Here is a 22392-nt window from a genome sequence, read left to right on the forward strand (position 1 = left end):
AGCAGGAGGTGCTGGAGCTCAGCCGAACCCTTGAGTGCCTGTCCATCGGGGACGTCAAGACTGGCACCCGACAAACGTCTGGTGACAGAACTTTAACATTCATCACACACAATATGAATAGATGTTAACATGCCTTGCCATCTTCAGCACCTCAGTATGATCATCGCAACATGACACATTTGTGATGATGTTTAATATTGCCTTCTGTTCTCTTAGAGCGCTTTGAGCGACCGCTGTGATGGCAGAGGGCGATTCCTCAGAGGAGCTCCTGGCCTCTGAGGATGCACCATCACGTCTGAGTGAGCCATCCACCAGCGTAGATACTCACACCTCGGTGGGTCCTAGTCCTCAGTTAGTTGGGTTGGTACCTGGTGAGTTATCACACACATGTGAGCACGAGCCGACACTGGTGGCAGGGGCAACTGTGGATAGTCCGCGTCAGTGGGAGCACTCCTCTCCAGGCTCTGCTCAGCTGGACACAGGTGCTGAACAGTGGAGGCCATCATTTAAAAGGAGAATGATCGAGGGACAGCAGCACAAATGAATCCATTCAGCCCCTGACAATGGCTGTTTGGACTCAAAGTGAACAACATTCTGCCCTTAAACAGGCAGGCAGATACACTAGCACTGGCTTTACAAGGCTTCACACATGTCCTCCAAACTGTTGTCCAGCAGGGTGGTAGGAGTGATGTGGCCCTGGCTAACGGGAGGGATGATAGTGAAAGGGGACATGGAAGTAGGGATGCCACTCAAAGCGCTCCCACATCTCACCCGTTGCCCCCCTCTCAACCAGTAGCCGCAATGCTGCCTCCTCTCCAGGTGGCTGAGTCTGCCCCTGCATAGGTGCAGGTGGAGCAGTCATTGGATGGGCCCTCACGGGCCCCAAAACCCAGAGGGCACAGGCCCAAAGCATCTAAGCAGTCAAGGCATGAACAAGAGCAACCTGCCACTACCTCTGCTGCAGCCACAGGGGATGCACCACGTAGAAGTAGTCGGAAGAGAAAGGCGAAGGTTTTGTGATCACGACGGGTTTGCACAAGGGTGTTTGATGATTGGTCATGTATTTCATTTATATTAGCTATTTGTTCAACTCACATTAAATTTTATGATTGTCACCACTACTACCACGTCTTGGCCATTCTTGACTGGCTTTTGTGATAGGGCCCTTTTATGAGGTTCACCATGAACGGTGACACTTGATGCCACCCGTTGGGTCTCTTTACAGTGGGTGTATGTGCCGTTGCAGGACTGTTTTGTGCAGGGAGGGGTGGAGGGGGGTGGTGGCTGGTGTGGGCGCTGCTCTTTCCAGGCGGTGTGAGGACAGGACTCGTCACACTTTCTGATGTTAGGAGAACCTTTCACATATGAATATGGGTGCCTCCTCCTCCTCCTCCGCCGCCTCTTCCACCTCCGCCTCCTCCTCCTCAATGTGGATGGCAGATGTGGATGGGGCCTACTCAAGTGATGCCCATCTCTGTTGTTGCCCTCTGTGCTCTTGTGCAGGTGCCTATGGAGCTCCATGTGGCAGAGGTGGACGCCCTGGCGAGGCAGCTGATGTTGCTCATCCTCAGATGTAGTGGTGAATGCAGCCGTGGCGCCCCCCCCCCCCACCCCCCCATCCTGATAGTGTGAGTTTGAGGGGGTCCGCAAAGTAGTTAAATATGTTTGAACAGAGGAAGTTTGAGTGGAAAGTAAGAATTTTCAGTGAAAACACAAAGATCTCGCAGCCAAAACTTTGTCTGAAAGAACTGAATGCCCTGCTGCAATAAGTGGCCTTTTCTCCCCATCTGTCAAATAAGCACTGGCTGCTGGCTGAAACCCATCTGTTGCAACATGGAGTGTTTCCCACAGCACAGGAAACACGCTGAGGAAGCTTCAAAATCGCACCCCTGCCTCAAAATTAAGTAGTTCAACTACTTAAACAATCTAAACAACTGTCTTAACTGTCATCCCGCCGGCTTTAATTGCCGGTGGGACTTCCACATTCAGGAGGCACGCACGCACCCAGACGCGTCAGTGGGGAACTCGGAAGTCTGCGGGTTGGAGCCGGCTTCCGAACCCGAACGGGATTTCCACGATTTTTGGAGCCCTCCACCCCCAATGCACCCGCAATTTCCCTGGAGAATTGAGCCCCAAATGTCCCTTGGTGACACTTACCTTCTTCACCCCTTCCACATCAGAAGTGAATCCGAATCCATAATGGATCTGAGTTGGATAACTTCAAATCTCCCCTTGACAGACTGTACATGGGCCAAATTCTTGTTCGGTCCAAAATTCAGTTGGATAATTACCCATACAATTACATTTATTGTTTAACTTTACAATTGTGCACATAAAACATAAGGAAGTTTAAACAAGCAATGGATAGCAGATTGTTCATTTATGTTAGAATAGCAGAATGAATCATACAGTGACCTGCCCTCCTCGTTGTTTTGCAAACTGTGCTGCAGACTTGGTTGGAGACAGTGAGCCTCCATGGGGAAGGAGATTCGAAAACACTCTGCTGACGAGAATTTTTTAATTCCCTCTTCTGCAGGCATCATATCAGGTTTGTCAGCAAAGTGGTTTGAGTGCCTCAGGTACAGGCGAGGATTCTGTCATCACATATACATATCTACAGTTTGGCCCATTCCTGCTGAGCGACTGGCTGCTCTCTAAGGCTAATATTTCATAGCTACACAACCAACATATCTGTTCAGGCACTCCAATGTTTATATTTTGTACTTCAGCTGCCTTCAGCTGCCTAGGCCCTAAGCTCTGGAATTCCCTCCCTCTCTGCCTCTCTAGCTCTCTCTGCTCCTTTAAAACGCTCCTTAAAACCTACCTCTTTGACCAAACTTTTGGTCACCTGTGCTAATATCTCCTTATGTGGCTCGGTGTCAAATTTTGTTTGATAACACCCCTGTGAAATGCCATGGGACACTTTACTTCATCAAAGGTGCTATATAAATGCAAGTTGTTGCTGTTGTTGTATGTTATACAAGCAAATCTCACATTTATAAACTGATTTGGTTTTGCTCCGAGGCACTCATACCACTTTGCTGACAAGCCTAATAAGATGCCTGCAGAAGAGGGAATTAAAAAATTCTCATCAGCAGAGTGATTTCAAATCTCCACCCCAATGGAGTCTTTAATGGAGCTTCATTCAGGACTAGGGAACGTTGGACACAGGGCATCAAGACCAAGGGCACTATTCAGGTCAAGCAGGGTTAGAGGTCAAGCAGGGTTAGAGGGCAACAGGATAATTGGTCCAAGCCAGAGGAAGGAGAATGGGGGAGGAGAACAAGGAAGACGGAGGATAGGGAAAGGGGGGGGAGGAGGGAGGAAAGGAAGATGGGGGAAAGGAGGATCAGGAGGGGTAAGGGAATAGAGTGAAGGGAATAGAATAGGGGAATGGGGTTGGGGAGAGTTAAAGGGGTGAGGAGGGGAGGCAGAAGAGGAAGGGGAGAGGGGGAACGAGGAGAAGAGGAAAAGGGGAGAAGAGTAGAGAGGATGGAGGAGAAGGGGTGAGGGGAAAGTGAGAGATAGCAGGGAGGGGAGAAGGAGAGGGGGAGGGACATGGGAGGAGGAAGAGATAGAGTGAGGCAAAGGGGAGAGATGAATAGGAGGAGGAAGGGAGAAATGGAGAAAAGGAGAGGAGGGGACAAAGACACAAGGAGAGAGGGAAGGAGGAGGAGAGGAAGACAGATAGAGCAGGATAGGGAGGAGTACTGGGGATAGAATAAGGCTGATAATGTGAGGGGGATGGGGAGAGGAGTGGAGAAGGAGAGGGGGAGAGACATAAGGGGAGAGGAGAGAGATGAGGGGGTAGAAGAGAGACAGCAGAGAAGGCAGGAGGGGGGGAGGGCAAGTGGAAGAGTAGGTGATAGAGGAATGGGTGCAAGGAGAGATCAACAAATTGCTTGAGGGGGGGTTTTGAGATGGATAGAATATTCCTCACCGATGCGTGAAATGCTCCACAGGTGGGGCAAACTCCAGAAAAATGGCTCAGCGGAGAGGCGGGAGGGGGACGGTGTTTCTGTGGTTTGATTTGTCCTCTGTGTAAGTTGAATATTTCCATGGGTGAATTGGTCCTCAGTGGTGGGGCTGAGGCCATATTGTTGCTTGGTGGGATGGGGGGGTGGTGGGCGGGGGGAATGGTATCACCACCAAAGTCCAAAATGTTGTTAAGTGGAGGGTAGGGTTTCAAGGGAGAAGAAAAATGAAAGCGACAAGTATATTGTTCGAAGGGGTGGAGGGCGGTGGGGGGGGGGGGCGGTGATAGCTGAGGTGGAGGTACTGAGGAGCTGCCAGTGGCTAAATAGAACATGATGCTCAGTAGGGGAGGGGGGAAATGGTCCAGCTGTGTGTATGTGTGTGCATGCATGCACTTAGTGGGGTGGGGGGGGGGGGTGGGGAGGTGGGTGTCGATGCCTGTGCTCCTTATTAATCAGCCCTTCTCCTGAATCAAGTATACAGTACAAATGCGCCATCAATCCTGACTGGAGGGTTGAAGTTTTGAGAAGGGTGGCTATTTTAGTGCCTTGATGCAGTGGCTCATATTTAAAATCTTTAGCAAGGCTGCCCTGTGGTTCAGCAGAGAGACCTCTGTACTCCGATTGGGCGCTATCCATTCGACCTTCAACAATGATAGTCAAAAAGAAACGGTTTCTTTAATTACAGCTCTTCCGGGAGATCAGAAGGTAATCAGGGGAATTAAAGACAGTGATAGTTGCATTAGAATTTGCTTGGATGAACGCAGAGATTATGGCTGATAAGTTCCAGCAAGGGGAGTTCATGGGCTGGACAGTGGGGCTGTCATGTAACATTAGTTGGACGCACCATACTTAAAGGAATCCCATGATATGACCTTCATTGCGCCACCTTGTCAGATGGACAGCAGCAGCTCCTGATGCTACGGCTCTATTTAAAATTATCAGTGCACAGCAAGAGCAACTCGCTTTCAGAAAGAAGCTCACAACTCATCAGTCTTTTCAGGGGATGCTGATACGTTTCCAGAACACACCAACAGAAAATCATATTAGCAGATTTTTATTTTATCTGGAGTTCCATCTTTCTATTTAAAAAAGTTCCGATAGATTGAAATTTCTCTTTAAGTTTCTTTTTCTTTTCTTCAACTTTCTCTTCCAATTTTCTTTCCTCAATTCTTCTCCATCCGGTGTTGACTCCTTCAGTGGAATACGGCTTCCGGGTCACTCTGCAGTGTTTTGCCCAAAGGGCCCGTTAGTCATGCCTGGGCTTGGAGAGTTGGTATCGGCAGACTAACCAACTGTGGAAGATGTCACAGGTGGGCTCCATTCTGTCTGCAGTCAACATTCACATACATGACCATCCAGTAGGAGACGTCCCTGTAGAAATCACGAGTGGGGACACCTGCCGATTTTCCTTTTCCTAACCCGATAACTTGAATCTGCCTCCCTTACAGAGGTCCAAAGGTTGCTGCATTATGTGTAAAAAGAAAAGCATAAAGATCATCGCAGAATCTTGTTATTTTTTTATCCAGCTTTCAGTCCTCTTCTTTTGAAGCCAGAACCAAGAAGGGTTAGCTTTCGCAAAGACTGGCAGCCCTCTGGCACCTCACTTATTCTTCATGTCTAAGTGCGGTGAGTGTTGTCAAGCTATACAATCAGAGGGAGGAGGAAGGAAGCCACAACTGGAGAGCCCAATCTGATGTGCGGCCATATACCTTTTCCAGGGGGGATCATTGGATCGTGATTAGCAATGGGAACTCAGGGTGATTTTTTTCTCTGTTCCCTAGCTCAGGAACACTGAAGCCTATTATAGCACTGCCAATGTCTTGGCTGAAATGAGCTAACTTAACACAGGCCACAGATCAATGTAGGGACCTTCTTGATTTGTATGATTCAATACCACATAAAGAAAGACTTGCATTTACATAGCGACTGTACGGTAGAGGACACTAAGAATATCCCCACACTGGACAAACAGGGGGCTCTAGTGGGGGAGGAGCTAAATACGATTAAAATCACTAAGGAATTGGTACTCAGTAAAATAATGGGACTCAAGGCGGATAAATCCCCTGGACCTGATGGCTTACATCCGAGGGCCTTGAGGGAAGTGGCAGTAGGGATTGTGGATGCTTTGGTAATAATTTTCCAAAATTCTCTGGACTCGGCAAAGGTCCCGGCAGATTGGAAAACTGCTAATGTAACACCCTTATTTAAAAAGGGTAGTAGGCAGAAGGCTGGAAATTATAGACCAGTTAACCTAACATCTGTGGTGGGTAAAATTTTGGAGTCTATTATTAAGGAGACAGTAGCGGAACATTTGGATAAACATAATTTAATAGGACAAAGTCAGCATGGCTTTACGAAGGGGAAGTCATGTCTGACAAATTTGCTTGAGTTCTTTGAGGACATAATGTGCAGGGTGGATAAAGGGGAACCAGTGGATGTAGTGTATTTAGACTTCCAGAAGGCATTCGACAAGGTGCCACATAAAAGATTATTGCTCAAGATAAAGAATCACTGGATTGGGGGTAATATTCTGGCATGGGTGGAGGATTGGTTATCTAACAGGAAGCAGAGAGTTGGGATAAATGGTTCATTCTCGGACTGGCAACCAGTAGCCAGTGGTGTTCTGCAGCGGTCGGTGCTGGGTCCCCAACTCTTTACAATCTATATTGACGATTTGGAGGAGGGGACCGAGTGTAACGTATCAAAGTTTGCAGATGATACAAAGATGGGAGGGAAAGTGGAGAGTGAGGCGGACATAAAATACCTACAGGGGGATATAGACAGGCTGGGAGAGTGGGCGGAGATTTGGCAGATGCAATACAATATTGGAAAATGTGAGGTTATGCACTTTGGCAGGAAAAATCAGAGAACAAGTTATTATCTTAAAGGCGAGAAACTGGAAAGTACTGCAGTACAAAGGGATCTGGGGGTCCTAGTGCAAGAAGATCAAAAAGTTAGTATGCAGGTGCAGCAGGTGATCAAGAAGGCCAATGGAATGTTGGCTTTTATTGCTCGGGGGATAGAATATAAAAACAGGGAGGTATTGCTGCAGTTATATAAGGTATTGGTGAGACCGCACCTGGAATACTGCATACAGTTTTGGTCTCCATACTTAAGAAAAGACATACTTGCTCTCGAGGCAGTACAAAGAAGGTTCACTCGGTTAATCCCGGGGATGAGGGGGCGGACATATGAGGAGAGGTTGAGTAGATTGGGACTCTACTCATTGGAGTTCAGAAGAATGAGAGGCGATCTTATTGAAACATATAAGATTGTGAAGGGGCTTGATCGGGTGGATGCGGTAAGGATGTTCCCAAGGATGGGTGAAACTAGAACTAGGGGGCATAATCTTAGAATAAGGGGCTGCTCTTTCAAAACTGAGATGAGGAGAAACTTCTTCACTCAGAGGGTAGTAGGTCTGTGGAATTTGCTGCCCCAGGAAGCTGTGGAAGCTACATCATTAAATAAATTTAAAACAGAAATAGACAGTTTCCTAGAAGTAAAGGGAATTAGGGGTTACGGGGAGCGGGCAGGAAATTGGACATGAATTTAGATTTGAGGTTAGGATCAGATCAGCCATGATCTTATTGAATGGTGGAGCAGGCTCGAGGGGCCGATTGGCCTACTCCTGCTCCTATTTCTTATGTTCTTATGACTTTCATGACCTCAGGACGTCCCAAAGCACTTTACAACCAATAAAGTACTTTTGAAGTGTAGTCACTGTTGTAATGCAGGAAACGCGGCAGCCAATTTGCGTACAACAAGGGGCTCAATTTTAAACTTAAATTGCGGGTGCGTTGGGGGGTTTGGGGGCTGCAAAAATTGCAAAAATGCAGAGCGCGTTTGGAAGCCGGCTCCAACCCGCCGACTTCCGAGTTCCCCACAGACGCACCTGTGTGCCGGCATGCTTCCCGAATCCGGAAGTCCCACCAGCAATTAAAGCCGGCAGGATGATAGTTGAAGAACCAAATGTACCTCATTGAGGTACTTACGGTACTTTACTTGTGACATATTAGGTAGTTAGAACGATTTTTAACTTACCTGGGAAGCTTTCCCACGGCTTCCGATTCACGCCCGAGGGCTGAATCAGGCAAAAATAAATGAAATAAATTTTAAAAAACCATTGCACAAAGTTAAAACACAAAATCAACCTATCTTTCCACCCTGCTCCGATGTCCAATGTCTTCCTCTCCGATGTCCCTCTCAGCCCCCGATGTCCTTCTCTGATCACCCCCTCTTCCCCCCTCCCCCCGATCTTCCCCTCTCTCCCCCGATCTTCCCCTCTCTCCCCCCATCTTCCACTCTCCCTCCTCCGATCTTCCCCTCTCCCCCCCATCTTCTGTCGAGTGCCGGATGAAGTCTCACTCTCTAACTTTCTCTCCCCACCCACCCCTCGGCTTCGCTGCTCCTGTCGGCAGCCAGCCTGTCAATCAGGCTGGCTGCCGGGCGCGAAACCTGGGAACAACTTTAATCACCATCAGTTACATCACGTTAGTGTTGGAAAAGGTAAGTATTTTTTATTCAGGTTTGCCACGTACACCTTCACCCCCCCCCCCCAACCCCCCCCACCCCTCCACTGCCAACCCTCCACCATTTCAAAATTGAGCCCAAGGTTTCACAAATAGCAAAGTGATAATGATGAAACTAACTGTTTTTTAGTGACGTTGGTTGAGGGTTAAATATTGGGCAGGACACCAGGGCGAACTCCCCTGCTCTTCTTCGAATAGTGTCATGGAATCTTTTACGTTCACCTGCGAGGGCAGATGGGACCTCTAGTTTAACATCTCACCTGAATCAAGCAGTGTATTGACTATCCAAGCCATCAGGAAGCATATGTTATTTTTTATGACGAATGTTCTTCTCGAATTTTGCTATCCCTAAGATGAAACACTGAAACATCTATTGAATGTCAGTTGTTTAACAGGACTGATAAAAAGATTAAAATGATCTGTACATGCTGAGTTAAAAACAGAAAATATTGGAAATACACATCAGGCCTCTCAACATCAAAATATGAAAACATAAGTTAATGTTTCAGACAGAGAAACTTTGTCACAACTGGAAAGGAAAGGTAGACGTGTCCCTTTGAGGGACATAAATGGAAAGGGGAAGGAAAAACTGCATGTAATGTCATCAGTGAAATATGCTAAGTAGTAAATTCAGCTAATGAATTTAATAGTCTGGAATAGATTTTATCAGAGGTGAAAAAATGCTGGATGATATAGGAAAGTCATCTCAGTTAAGTTGTGAATCGTTTTTAGAAAGACTAAAAGGTGTGTAAACAGATCTCAAATGGAAGGGAGTACAGTGGAATGTGAATGGAAGAAACTGGGAGAAACAGCTTAGGTTTGTAGTTGTAAAAGTCAATGTTCAGACCAGACGACTGCAGAATGTCCAGGAGAAAAATTAAATACTGGCTGGGATTTTATGTGTCTGCAATCCCCAGGCCACAATTTTCCACCCATTCATTTTAATCATGAGCTGGGGAGCAGAAAATCCGGCCCACTATTCCTGAAGTTTCCATTGAGTTTGGTTGGAGTAGTGCATGAGGTCAAAGATGGAAAGATCAGAGTGGGAATGTCGGGGGGGGGGAGGGTAAAGTTAGCAGGTCACAGGGTGGTCAGGACCACGATCATAGACAGAATGGAGATGTTTAAAAAAGTAGTCATCAAATCTGTGTTGACTTTCGTCGGTACATGAGACTACGCCAGAAACATTTTCTGTAATGATCAGACCATCAATGTTTCATGACGATATCAATATTTTGGGGCCTAAGTCTGCTCATCAGGATTTGTTGACCAAATTCAGTGTGGACTAAGTCCCTCTTCCCTCGGCACCTCTTCTACCTGAGTCCTGCAGCACGTGGAGCACGTGGGAGTGGTTGAGGCAGAGACCATTGCATCTTTTAAGGGAAAATTGCATAAACATTTGAAGCAGAGGAAGATTCAGGGCTATGACTAGGGAACAGGATAGTGGGATCGGTCAGAAGGTTGTGGGTTCAAGTCCCGCACCAGGGACTTGAGCACAAAATCAAGGCTGCCTCTCCAGTGTAATACTGAGGTCTTTTGATGCTGCCTTCTAAACCGAGGTCCCATCTGCCCTCTCAGATCCCATGGCACTTTTCGAAGAAGAGCAGGGGAGTTCTCCCTGGTGTCCTGGCCAATATTTATCCCTCAACCTACAGCAGTAAAAACAGATTATCTGGTCATTTATCTCATTGCTGCATGTGGGACCTTGGTATGCACAAATTGGCTGCCGCATTTCTTACATCACAACAGTGACTACACTTCTTTTCATTGCTCTATTAAGTATTTGTAAGCTAATATCACAAATAGTACTTTCTGGGCTAATGTTGCTTGTGTTCTCATGTTATGCGGCCAGTCAATGGCATTATAACAGCTGGATGTATAACTAACTCCTATTACACATTTCTTCAGCTGTAATGGATGAACGCAGATACTACAAGAATAATATAAACTGTAAATAATATCTTGACACGCCTATGTATTTAAGAGACTAATCCAATCTCAAGGTTCAGGATAAGCGTAATGCCCTCAAACTTTGCTCCATGCAGTTGGTGACATATTCTAAACCCCTCGAGTTTATCCTTGCCTTTCAATGAGTGGTGTTCTGTGTGCTTTCTGCATTTTCCTGCTGGTTCTCCTGATTTTTATTTGAATGTGATAAACTCCCAGAACCTTTCCATCATCAGTTGCGGGGTAATCTTCTTTAATAGCTTAGACCTCCACATGAAAACTTCTCATTTCTGAATGATGAAAGAGCTGCTAGATATGAAGCGACATTATCACTTAAGTCTTGATTAGATCCTTTCCTCTGTAAACTGAGGTGCAGGGCTAATCTGCAGGCACTCAACATTAAACACACCAGCTAATTATTAGGTCAACAAGCAGACCCAAGGGGTCACTCAGTATCAGCCTAATAATCTTGCTGTTATTGCCACATGTGGTTTCAGGTGTCCCTGTCCTGACTGCTATCTGCCTAGGTTTACACAGGTTTGAAGAGATTTCTGTCAGTATAGTTATCTATGAAAACGCTATAGGTACTTTTGCATTCCCCAGTTGTTTCCCTCCTGGGTAGTGGCAATGACACCCGTGTGTCGTTTCCCCTCCTTTTACAACCAGGTGATGGGCACACTTGGATCTGCTGTGGGCTGCAGGGACTCGGTTGCTGTCTGGAAACACAGAGGGCCGGCTGAAACTCGCTGCTTTAATCCAATATTTGTACACCCACGTTTTTGTGGAATCCACTTAAAATGTTCAGGTTAACGTTAAAATAGCAGAGAGAGAGGAATTTGATACAGCTATATTAAGCCTTCGTACAATAACATCACCATCAGTAATTTCTATCCTTAGGGGGATAAAATTAAACTTCGACAGGGGTGCAAAATGGACGGGAGCAGATTGGCCGTCCATTGTATGCCTGCAAGATTGTCCTTACTAAAGAAAATCAGGTGGGGTTAACAACAAGGGGCCGGATCCACTACTGCCCATTTTGCGCCCCTGCCGAAGTTGAATTTTGCTTCTTATGTCTCTAACTTATCTAGATTATGATGTGGAGATGCCGGTGATGGACTGGGGTTGACAATTGCAAACAATTTTACAACACCAAGTTATAGTCCAACAAATTTATTTTAAATTCCACAAGCTTTCGGAGGCTTCCTCCTTCCTCAGGTGAATCGTGTCGAAATGACATTTTCGAATCCTTCGCATTTGAAAATCACAGAACAATGCCTGGTGATTACTGCCCGATTACTGTGATTGCCTTGGCAACGGGCAGTAATCACCAGGCATTGTTCTGTGATTTTCAAATGCGAAGGATTCGAAAATGTCATTTCGACACGATTCACCTGAGGAAGGAGGAAGCCTCCGAAAGATTGTGGAATTTAAAATAAATTTGTTGGACTATAACTTGGTGTTGTAAAATTGTTTACAATTATCTAGATTAACCTAACCAGGATAAATGGGATCTATTAACCAATTATGATTTGGAATGCACTGCCTGAAAGGGTGGTGGAAGCAAATTCAATCATAACTTTCAAAAGAGAATTGGATAAATTATGAAGGGGAAAAATTTGCAGGGCTATGGGGAAAGAGCAGGGGAATGGGCCTAATTGGATAGCTCTTTCAAAGAGCTGGCACAGGCACGATGGGCCAAATGGCCTACTTCTGTGCTGTATCATTCCATGACTCTATGATTCCAGGAAATAGGGGTGCAGAAATTTCACGGTTCTCACACTGTAATTTCGACAGAAGATTGGAGGAATCCCTGGAGAAACGACATAAACAGATGTTATTAATTAATTATATATTGATGTTTAAGAATTAAATCTTGGGTTCCAAGTGATTATACCAGTTATTTTTTTCTTGTCCCAAAGATTCATGCAGATGGTATAACAGGAAATATAGCAGCATACATAAAAAGTTGGTTGACAGACAGGAAACAAAAGGCTATTGGGGGGCATATTTTAACCTAACTTGCCCAGCGGGAAACTGGAAATGGAAAGTAAAATCGGGCAGGGTGTAAAATGGGCAACCGATCCGATCTGAGCAGTTTCCCGCCAGGTGGGTTAGGTTAAAATTACCCCCTTGTGCTAATAGGTGTTGCTCAGATTGGGGAAGGAAGTTGCAAAGGGATATTGATAAGATGGGGTAACAGCTAAAACAGTGGCAGATGGAATTCAATGCTACTAAGTGCAATGTAATAGATCTTGGTAAAAAAACCAGCAGTGACTATTCTTTGAAAGTAAGTAGGCTCGGTACTGAGGAAGAGCAGAGCGATTTGGGGGTACAGGGTCCCAGGAATCAAAGGCAGCACCTCAGATTGATAAAGCCATAAACAAAGCAGTAAAATTCTAGATTTTATCACAAGAGGTATAGAATTTAAAAGCCAAGAGGTAATGATGAGTCTGTATATAACTTTAATAAGACCTCAGTTATTGTATTGCAGTTTTGGGCTCCACACCAGAGGAAGAATATTGAGGCATTAGAGAGGGTACAATGATTCACTTGGAAGCTGGCAGTTCTGACAAAATACAAATACGAAGTTAGACTTGAAAAACTGGGGCTATTCTCATCAAAGAAACACAGATTATGGGACAATATGACATTTTGAAAGGATGGGACAAGTTGGAAGAAAGCACCCTATTTCCACTAATTGAGGGGTCTAGAATGAGGGGCCATAGATACAAGATCAAATATAAGAGATTTAGAACAGTGAGTTGTGAGATGGTGGAATTTACTTGCAATTTTAGTGGTTGAGGCAGAAATTATGTCAACAAGATTAGAGTGGACAAGCAGATGAAGGAAAAGTGGATGGAGGGAAATGGCAACAGGGCAGGCAAATGCGATTAAGGCCATTTACTTGCATGGAGGGTAAATGCCGACACGGACTGGTTGGACCGAATGGCCTGTTTCCATTTTGTAACTTCTATGTGTTTCTACATATTTCTGTGCATTTTCTCTGGTAGTTTGCCTTTCTCAGGAATTGTGAGCAATCATTTCTTGCATGACAAAAGAATACTTGTTGTCAAATTAAACAGCCTGTTACTGACAAAAGAATACTTGTTATTGTCAGTAACAGGCTGTTTAATTTGACAACAATTTAATAATTCTTGTCACTTCTTTTAGGAATTCCTATTGAAGCAGTGAGGCTCTGATGGGCAAACAGAAGTCTCCCATGTGCAGGTGTCATTATAGATCCTTTTGTGCTCAGGATGATGCCCTTAAATTTGTGAATGCAGCCTTAGGGTAAATACAGGTCTACCAGCTGAAATATATATTAATTGCAGCATATAGCAATCACACTGACTTTATGAAGTTATTAAACCTCATCCTGCAATGGACAGGGTTTCTAAGAACATAAGAACATAAGAAATAGGAGCAGGAGTAGGCCATATGGCCCCGTAAGCCTGCTCCGCCATTCACTCAGATCATGGCTGATCTTCGATCTCAACTCCACTTTCCTGCCCGATCCCCATATCCCTTGATTCCCCTAGAGTCCAAAAATCTATCCATCTCAGCCTTGAATATATTCAATGACTCAGCATCCATAGCCCTCTGGGGTAGAGAATTCCAAAGATTCACAACCCTCTGCGTGAAGAAATTCCTCCTCATCTCAGTCTTAAATGACCAACCCCTTATCCTGCAACTATGCCCCCTAGTTCTAGACTCTCTAGCCAGGGGAAACAAAGGGCCCGATATTACAATGGCAGCGGGTTCGCGGCGGGAGGTCGATTGGGCGCGTGGACAACATGCCCGGTGAAATCAGTCTGCCCCGCGTGCAACGGCAGGCTGATTGGATCCACTTACCTCTTGTTTCGGGTTCCCCACTGCTAAGCTGCGCGGCGGGCGAACTGCGCATGCGCAGTGAGGTCTGTCAGCTGGAGGAGCTCTATTTAAAGGGGCAGTCCTCCACTGACTGATGCTGCAACAAATAGCAAAAATTACAGCATGGAGCAGCCCAGGGGGAAGGCTGCTCCCAGGTTGAATGATGCCTCACTCCAGGTATCATTGGATGGGGTGAGGAGGAGGGGGAGGACAGAGATCTTCCCCCCAGCAGGCGTGAGGAAGTGGCCTGCCTCTGCCACCAAGAAGGCCTGGCTTGAGGTGGCAGAGGAGGTCACCAGCACCACCAACATATCGCCCACCTGCATACAGTGCAGGAGGCGCTGCAATGACCTAAGTAGGTCAGCCAAAGTGAGTACACTTACTCATTCCCCTACACTCCGTCTGCCACATCACCGCCCCCACCCCACATCTCCTTCTGCACTGCCAACACTACTCTGTCACATCACCCGTCACACCCACTCAAACCTTATCCTCAACTTACCTGCACTTACTCACCTCGCCAGTACTCATCCCGCCACTACCACTCAACCCAATCCTCATACAATCTTATGGTTCTATCTCATACTCACCTTCTCATGCATCTCTTTCACGGTCAGCCTCACTCAACCTGCCACTACCTGTGCTGCAGCCACAGGGCATGCATCATATATGTGCAGTAGGCAGCGTAAGGCAAACGTGTCGTGAGCATGCGAATCTTGTCTGGCTTGTGCAATAATGCCCTTTCCTGAGGATCACAATGAAGACCCACAACTGATGCCACCCATTCTGTCACTGCAGAGTGGGTGTAGATGTATTTGCAGGGCTCTTTTGTGACAACGACTGAGAGACGTCGGCGATGTCCCCAGTGGCACCCTGGAAGGATGTGGAGGAGAAGTTGTTGAGGGCAGTGGTGACTTTGACAGCGACAGGTAAGAAGATGGTGCTCGGGCCAGCCGGGAGCAGCTCAGCATGAAGGAGGCTGCAGATGTCCACGACTACATGTCGAGTGACTCTGAACCTCCGTGTGCACTGCTGCTCAGAGAGGTCCAGGAAGCTGAGCCTCGGTCGGTGGACCCTATGGCGAGGGTAGTGCCCTCTGCGATGCATCTCTCTCTGCGGTAGCCCTCCCTCCTGCTGTACAGGTGGATGTGTCACAGCACTGTGTTGTGGAGCTCCATGTGTCAGAGGTGGACGGCGTGGCCGGCGAGGCTGGTGATGATGTTCGCCCTCCGAGAAGGTCATGACTGCAGCTACGGCGGCCCCCATCCAGAAGATGTACATCTGAGGGGGTCCGCAAGGTAGGTACATGTGTCTGGACACCGGGGTAAGTGTGCAAGTTGGTGAATGTGATTGTTAGGAGGAGGGTGGTGGAGGCCAAACTTTGTCCAAAGTGACAGAGTGGCCTCCTGCAATGAGTGAGGGTCTCCCCCATCCACCTGTCAAATGGACCTTTGCAGCTGCCACAGGCTGATGGCTGCAACACGTCCATTTGTACTGGGAGTGTTTCCCCCAGTACAGGAAATAGTCCCAGTTGTTTGTAAAATCCCAACCCTCCTGAAATATCTCCTTTATTAGGTCTGTAAACGACCTGAAATACCTAAATAAATAGCTTAAGTGGCACCCCGCCGGCTTTAATTGCCGACCGGAGTCCCACATGCGGGGGCTGCGCGCGCATGTCAGCGCGTCTGTGGGAAACCCGGAAGTGGGCGGGTTGGAGCCGGGCTCCTGACCTGCCCCGGGAATCCCCGATTTTCGGAGCCCCCCCACCACGAACGCACCTGATTGCGGGTGCTAAAATCGACCCCAATCTCTCAGCATCTACCCTGTCAAGCCACCTCCTAATATTATATGTTTCAATGAGATCACCTCTCATTCTTCTAAACTCCAGAGAGTACATGCCCATTCTTCTCAACCTCTCTTCATAGGACAACTCTCTTATCCCAGGAATTAATCCAGCAAACTTTTGTTGCACCGCCTCCAAGGCAAGTATATCCTTCCTTGGCAAAGGAGACCAAAACTGTACGCAGTACTCCAGGTGTGGTCTCACTAAAGCCCTGTGCAATTGGAATAAGACTTCTTTACTCTTATACTCCCACCCCCTTGCAATAAGGGCCAACATGCCATTTGTTTTCCTAATTGCTTACTGTAACTGTATATTAACTTTTTGTGTTTCTTGTACGAGGACACCCAAGTCTTTCTGAACACCAAAATTTAATAGTTTCTCACTATTTAAATCATATTCTGTTTTTCTATCCTTCCTACCAAAGTGAATATCCTTGGGCGTCATTTTAGCACCCGCTATCGGGTGCATTCCTGGCGGGGGGGCTCCGAAAATCGGAGAATCCCGGCGCGGTACCAGAGCCTGGCCCGAACCTGCGCACTTCCGGGTTCCCCGCTGACGCGCCGGCATGCGCGCGCAGCCCCCGCTGGTGGGAATCCCGCAGGCAATTAAAACCAGCGGGGTTCCACTTGAAGGTATTTATTTAGGTATTTCAGGTCATTAACTGACCTGATTAAGGGATTATGTGGGATTTTAGAGCAAACTGGGACTGTTTCCCATACTGGGGGAACACCCCAATGTCAAATAGACATGTTGCAGCTGTCAGCCTGTGGCAGCTGCAAAGGTCCATTTGACCGGATGGGGGGGTGGGCGGGGAGACCCTCACCCATTGCAGGAGGCCACTCTGTCACTTGGGACAAAGTTTGGCCTCCACCACCCTCCTCCTGACAGTCAAAGTCACCAACCTGCACACTTACCCCGGGGTCCAGAGACATGTACCTACCTTGCGGACCCCCTCAGATGTATATCTTGCGGATGGGGGCCGCCGTAGCTGCATTCATGACCTCCTCGGAGGGCGAACAGCATCACCAGCCTCACCAGCCTCGCCATCCACCTCTGACATGTGGAGCTCCACAACACAGTGCTGTGACACATCCACCTGTACAGCAGGAGGGAGGACAACGGCAGAGAGAGATGCGTCGCAGAGGGCACTACCCTCGCCATAGGTCCACAGACCGAGGCTCAGCCTCCTGGACCTCACTGAGCAGCAGTGCACACGGAGGCTCAGAGTCATTCGACATGTAGTCGTGGACATCTGCAGCCTCTTTCATGCCGAGCTGCTCCTGGCTGGCCCGAGCACCATCTTCTTACCTGTCGCTGTCAAAGTCACCACTGCCCTCAACAACTTCTCCTCCGCATCCTTCCAGGATGCAACCGGGGACATCGCCGATGTCTCTCAGTCGTCTGCGCAAAAGAGCCCTGCAAATACACCTACACCCACTCTGCAGTGACACAATGGTGGCATCAGTTGTGGGTCCTCATAGTGATCCTCAGGAGAGGGCATTATTGCACAAACCAGACAGGATTCGCGAAGACATGGCAGTAGTGGTGCCAATATAATATGTAATGTGAGTTGATCAGAAATTCAATATAAGTAACACACATGACAAACCCTCAAACACCCTTGTCCATCCCCTTCATGCTCACGACACGTTTGCCTTATGCTGCCTACTGCACATATGTGATGCACGCCCTGCGGCTGCAGCACAGGTAATGGCAGGTTGAGTGAGGCTGGCCGTGAGGGAGATGCACGAGAGGGTGAGTATGAGATAGAGCCATGAGATTGTATGAGGATTGGGTTGAGTGGTAGTGGCGGGATGAGTACTGGCGAGGTGAGTAGGTGCAGGTAAGATGAGGATGAGGTTTGAGTGGGTATGAGGGGTCATGTGACAGAGTTGTGTTGGCAGTGCTGAAGGAGATGTGGGGTGGGGGCAGTGATGTGGCAGACGGAGTGTAGGGGAAAGACTATGTGCACTCACTTTGGCTGACCTACTGAGGTCATTGGAGCACCTCCTGCACTGTATGCAGGTGGGCGATATGTTGGTTGCGCTGGTGACCTCCTCTGCCACCTCGAGCCAGGCCTTCCTGGTGGCAGAGGCAGGCCGCTTCCTCCCGCACACTGGGAGGAAGATCTCTGTCCTCCCCCTCCTCCTCACCCCATGTATTGATACCTGGAGTGAGGCATCATTAAACTGGGAGCAGCCTTCCCCCTGGGCTGCTCCATGCTGTAATTTTTGCTATTTGTTGCAGCATCTGTCAGTGGAGGACTGCCCCTTTAAATAGAGCTCCTCCAGCTGACAGATCTTACTGCGCATGCGCAGCCCGCCCGACGCGCAGATCAGCAGTGGGGAACCCGGAGGAGCAGGTAAGTGGATCCAATTAGTGGATTGGATGCTACAATCGCGCGGGAAGCTGACTAATTTCACCGGGCGCGTTACCCACGCACCCGATAGCCCCCCCGCCGAGAACCCGCAGCCCTGCTAACATCGGGCCCCTTATATTTCCCCACATTATATTCTATCTGCCTTCTTGTCCACTCACTTAATTTGACTATATCCCTTTGCAGACTCTTTAGGCTCAATTTTAAACTTAATTTGCGGGTGCATTGGGGGTGGGGGGGCTGTGAAAATTGCAGAAATGCAGAGTGGGTTCGGAAGTCGGCTCCCACCTGCCGACTTCCGAGTTTCCCACAGACGCACCCGTGCGAGCGCGGGCATCCCGAATCCAAAAGTCCGGCAATTAAAGCCGGTTGGATGATAGTTAAAGAACCAAATATACCTCATTGAGGTACTTAAGGCACTTTACTTGTGACATATTAGATAGTTTGAATGATTTTTAACTTACCTGGGTGGCTTTCCCATGGCTTTTGATTCACTCCTGGTGAAACCAGGCATGAAGGACCGGATCAGGCAAAAAGAAATAAAATAAATTAAATATAAAACCATTGCACAAAGTTAAAACACAAAATCAACCTATCTTTCCACCTTGTTCCGATGTCTGATATCTCCCTCTCCGATCTCCCCATCTTCCCCCCCCGATATCCCCCGATCTCCCCCTCTTCCCCCCCCGATATCCCCCGATTTCCCCCTCTTCCCCCGATGTCCCCTGATCTCTCCCTCTTCCCTCTTCCCCCGACCTTCCCCTCTCCCCCACAATCTTCCTCTCTCCCTCCCGTTATTCCCCTCTCCCCCCGATTTTCTCTTCTCCCCCCGATCTTCCACTCTCTCCCCCATGTCCCCCCGATCTTCCCCTCTCCCCTCCCCCCCGATCTTCCACTCTGCCCCCACCCCCTGATCTTCCGTTCTAGCGCCAGTTAACGTCTCGCTCTCTCTCTTTCTCTCCCCCACCCTCGGCGTTGCAGCTCCTGTCGGCAGCCTGTCTTTCAATCAGGCTGGCTGCCGGGCGCAAAACCTGGAAAGAACTTTAATCACCATCAATTGCATTGCGATCGCGTCGGAAACAGTAAGTTTTTTTAATTCTGGTTTGCCACGCGCACCTTCACCCCCACCTCCGCTGCCAACCCGCCACCATTTCAAAATTGAGCTCTTTGTGTCCTCCTCACAGCTTACTTTCCCACCTAGCTTTGTATCAGAAGCAAACTTGGACACGTTGCACTCGCTCCCTTCATCTAAGTCATTAATATAGATTGTAAATAGCTGAGGCCCAAGCACCGATCCTTGCGATACCCCACTAGTTGCAACCTGCCAACCTGAGAATGACCCGTTTATCCCTACTCTCTGTTTTCTGTCCATTAACCAATCCTCTATCCATGCTAATATATTACCCCCAACCCGATGAGCCCTTACCTTGTATAACAACCTTTTATGTGGCACCTTATCGAATGCCTTTTGAAAATCCAAACATACTACATCCACTGGTTCCCCTTTATCTACCTTGCTAATTACATCCTCAAAAAACTCTAATAAATTTGTCAAATACAATTTCCCTTTCATAAAACCATGTTGACTCTACCTAATCATATTATGATGTTCTAAATGCCTTGTTACCACTTCCTTAATAATGGATTCCAGCATTTTCCCGACTACCGATGTCAGGCTAACTGGCCTGTAGTTCCCTGTTTTCTCTCTCCCTCCTTTCTGAAATAGCAGGGTTACATTTGGTACCTTCCAGTCCACTGGGACCATTCCAGGATTTAGAGAATTTTGGAAGATCATAACCAATGCATCCATTATCTCTGCAGCCACCTCTTTTAGAACCCTATGATGTAGGCCATCAGGTCCAGGGGATTTGTTGGCATTTAGTCCCATTAGTTTGTCCAGTACTTTTTCTCTCGTGATATTAATTGTTTTAAGTTCCTTACTCTCATTTACCCCTTGGTTCCTCACTATTTCTGGTATTTTTTTGTGTCTTCTACAGTGAAGACAGATACAAAATATTTGTTTAACGCCTCTGCCATTTCCTGATTCCCCATTATAATTTCTCCTGTCTCAGCCTCTAGGGGACCAACATTTACTTTTGCTACTCTGGTTCTGGGAGTTAGAATGTTGCCACTGACAACCTGTGCCACTTCCTTCCACTGGCAGGCCTCTTACTACCCACTCCCATTCTTCCATCCCATTCCCCATACCCAATTTCAGTCGGGAGCATATTTGCGTCACTGAGAAGTTTCAGGCTGCTTTCTTCCAGCTTCTTTTTAAATCCATCGTTTGAAATTGCTGCATGCTGGTATTGCTTTAAGAGCACTCCAACTTTCTCCTTTACCCAGGTTTCCTATGACCCCTTCATTGAGTTTTCTGAGACTCCTGACAAAAAACATGACGTGCTGGTGGGACATATGCCTTTGTATCACCTAGTAAATGTTCAAATTTTGCTGACCCTGAGATTTCCAACAGGTAGGGCCAGATGAGTGGGTGGAAGTCCCATGCCACTGCAATTACAGAGGTGGATTGTGGATTTTGGAATATCTGGGCCTTAGAGTACTGTGCGCAAAGTTGAGAACTCCATTATGGAAAGGACATGAAAGCTACAGAAAATGTAAAGTGTCAATTCAGCAGAATGATACCTGGGATAGGAAACTATAGGAAAGATTTGAGATACTGGGACTCAATTGGAGCAGAGAAGGCTAAGAGGAGACTTAATAGAGTTTTTTTAATTTATGAAGGGCTTTGCTAGAGTGAATAGGGAAAGACTATTTTCCCTGATTGGGGACTCAGTGAAAAGGAGTTATCATTGTAAAATTGTCACTAAAAAAAGTGAGGAGAGAAGTTAGAAAAAATTTCTTTACACGAGGGTTGTTGGAGCATGAAATGCTTTGCCACAGGGAGAGGGAGATACCAGTGCATCTTTTAAGGGAAAAGTGGATACATATTTGAGGCAGAGGTATATACTGAGTTATGGGGAGAGTGGGGAAATGCAATTAGTTTTGGATTGCTCTCACAAAGAACCAGCACAGGAATGATGGGGCAATTGGCTTCCTTCTGTGTAGTAAACTTCTACGGTTCCATGGGATACTCACCAAGCGCTTCTGACTCTCTCAAAAGGTGAAACATATCACACTCCCAGACCAGAGTGTAAAAACTAAAATTAATAATCAGGTAGAATGATGTACAAAAGCAGTGAGACGCAGCAAAATATTTAGAAAACAATAAAAATAGAATCAGTTCAGACAGATTAAAATATACTCTTTAGACATTTGTCTTACATTTTTTGGCAGGACTTTTGGATGAAACAATCTTTCGTGGACCTTCATGATGTGAACTCCTTCCCAACATTCCTTCACTTTGCCTCCTCGCTCCCTGCTTTCAAAAATCGACTCAAGACTTTTCTTTTTAACCGCTTTTTAGCCTCCGACCTACAAATTCCTTCTATTTACTCTTCTCCTTGTATTAATGTCCATTTTCATTTATCCTATCTGTAAAAAGCCCAGGCACAATGTTTTAACTCTAAGGGCACTATATAAAACTGAGCTATTGTTGAATCATCTGACGCACTGCAAAGTGATGCCACTGGAGATCTGCTAATGTGTGCGTCTATGTATATATAAACTCCACATTTGTCACACCTGTCTCCTTTCACTCTGTGACCAGTTTCTTTATAACCCCAGTACTACCATGCTGCCAAATAGCATTCTAACTTTTAAACTGTGGTCCAGGATGAGTGCACACGAAAATTTCTGTCCAATATTAACAGCTACTGAAAACTGAAAACACAGTTGCCTGATTCAAAGCACTTCATAAACACAAACAGCTCCCAGACTGAAATGTGCATT

The 22392-nt window shown here is 47.0% G+C and overlaps 1 long non-coding RNA gene across 1 annotated transcript; it reads right to left on the reverse strand.

Moving 5' to 3' along the window:
* Positions 1-2529: 2529 nt before the first annotated feature.
* On the reverse strand, positions 2530-22122 carry LOC137334442 (uncharacterized). Its single transcript, XR_010966156.1, has 3 exons — positions 21826-22122; positions 19008-19040; positions 2530-5439 (listed from the first exon to the last, which is right to left on the reverse strand). It is a non-coding gene; the product is annotated as an uncharacterized lncRNA (long non-coding RNA).
* Positions 22123-22392: the final 270 nt, after the last annotated feature.

Source organism: Heptranchias perlo, chromosome 2 (assembly GCF_035084215.1).
Source record: "Heptranchias perlo isolate sHepPer1 chromosome 2, sHepPer1.hap1, whole genome shotgun sequence".
In the NCBI taxonomy this organism is placed as follows: domain Eukaryota; kingdom Metazoa; phylum Chordata; class Chondrichthyes; order Hexanchiformes; family Hexanchidae; genus Heptranchias; species Heptranchias perlo.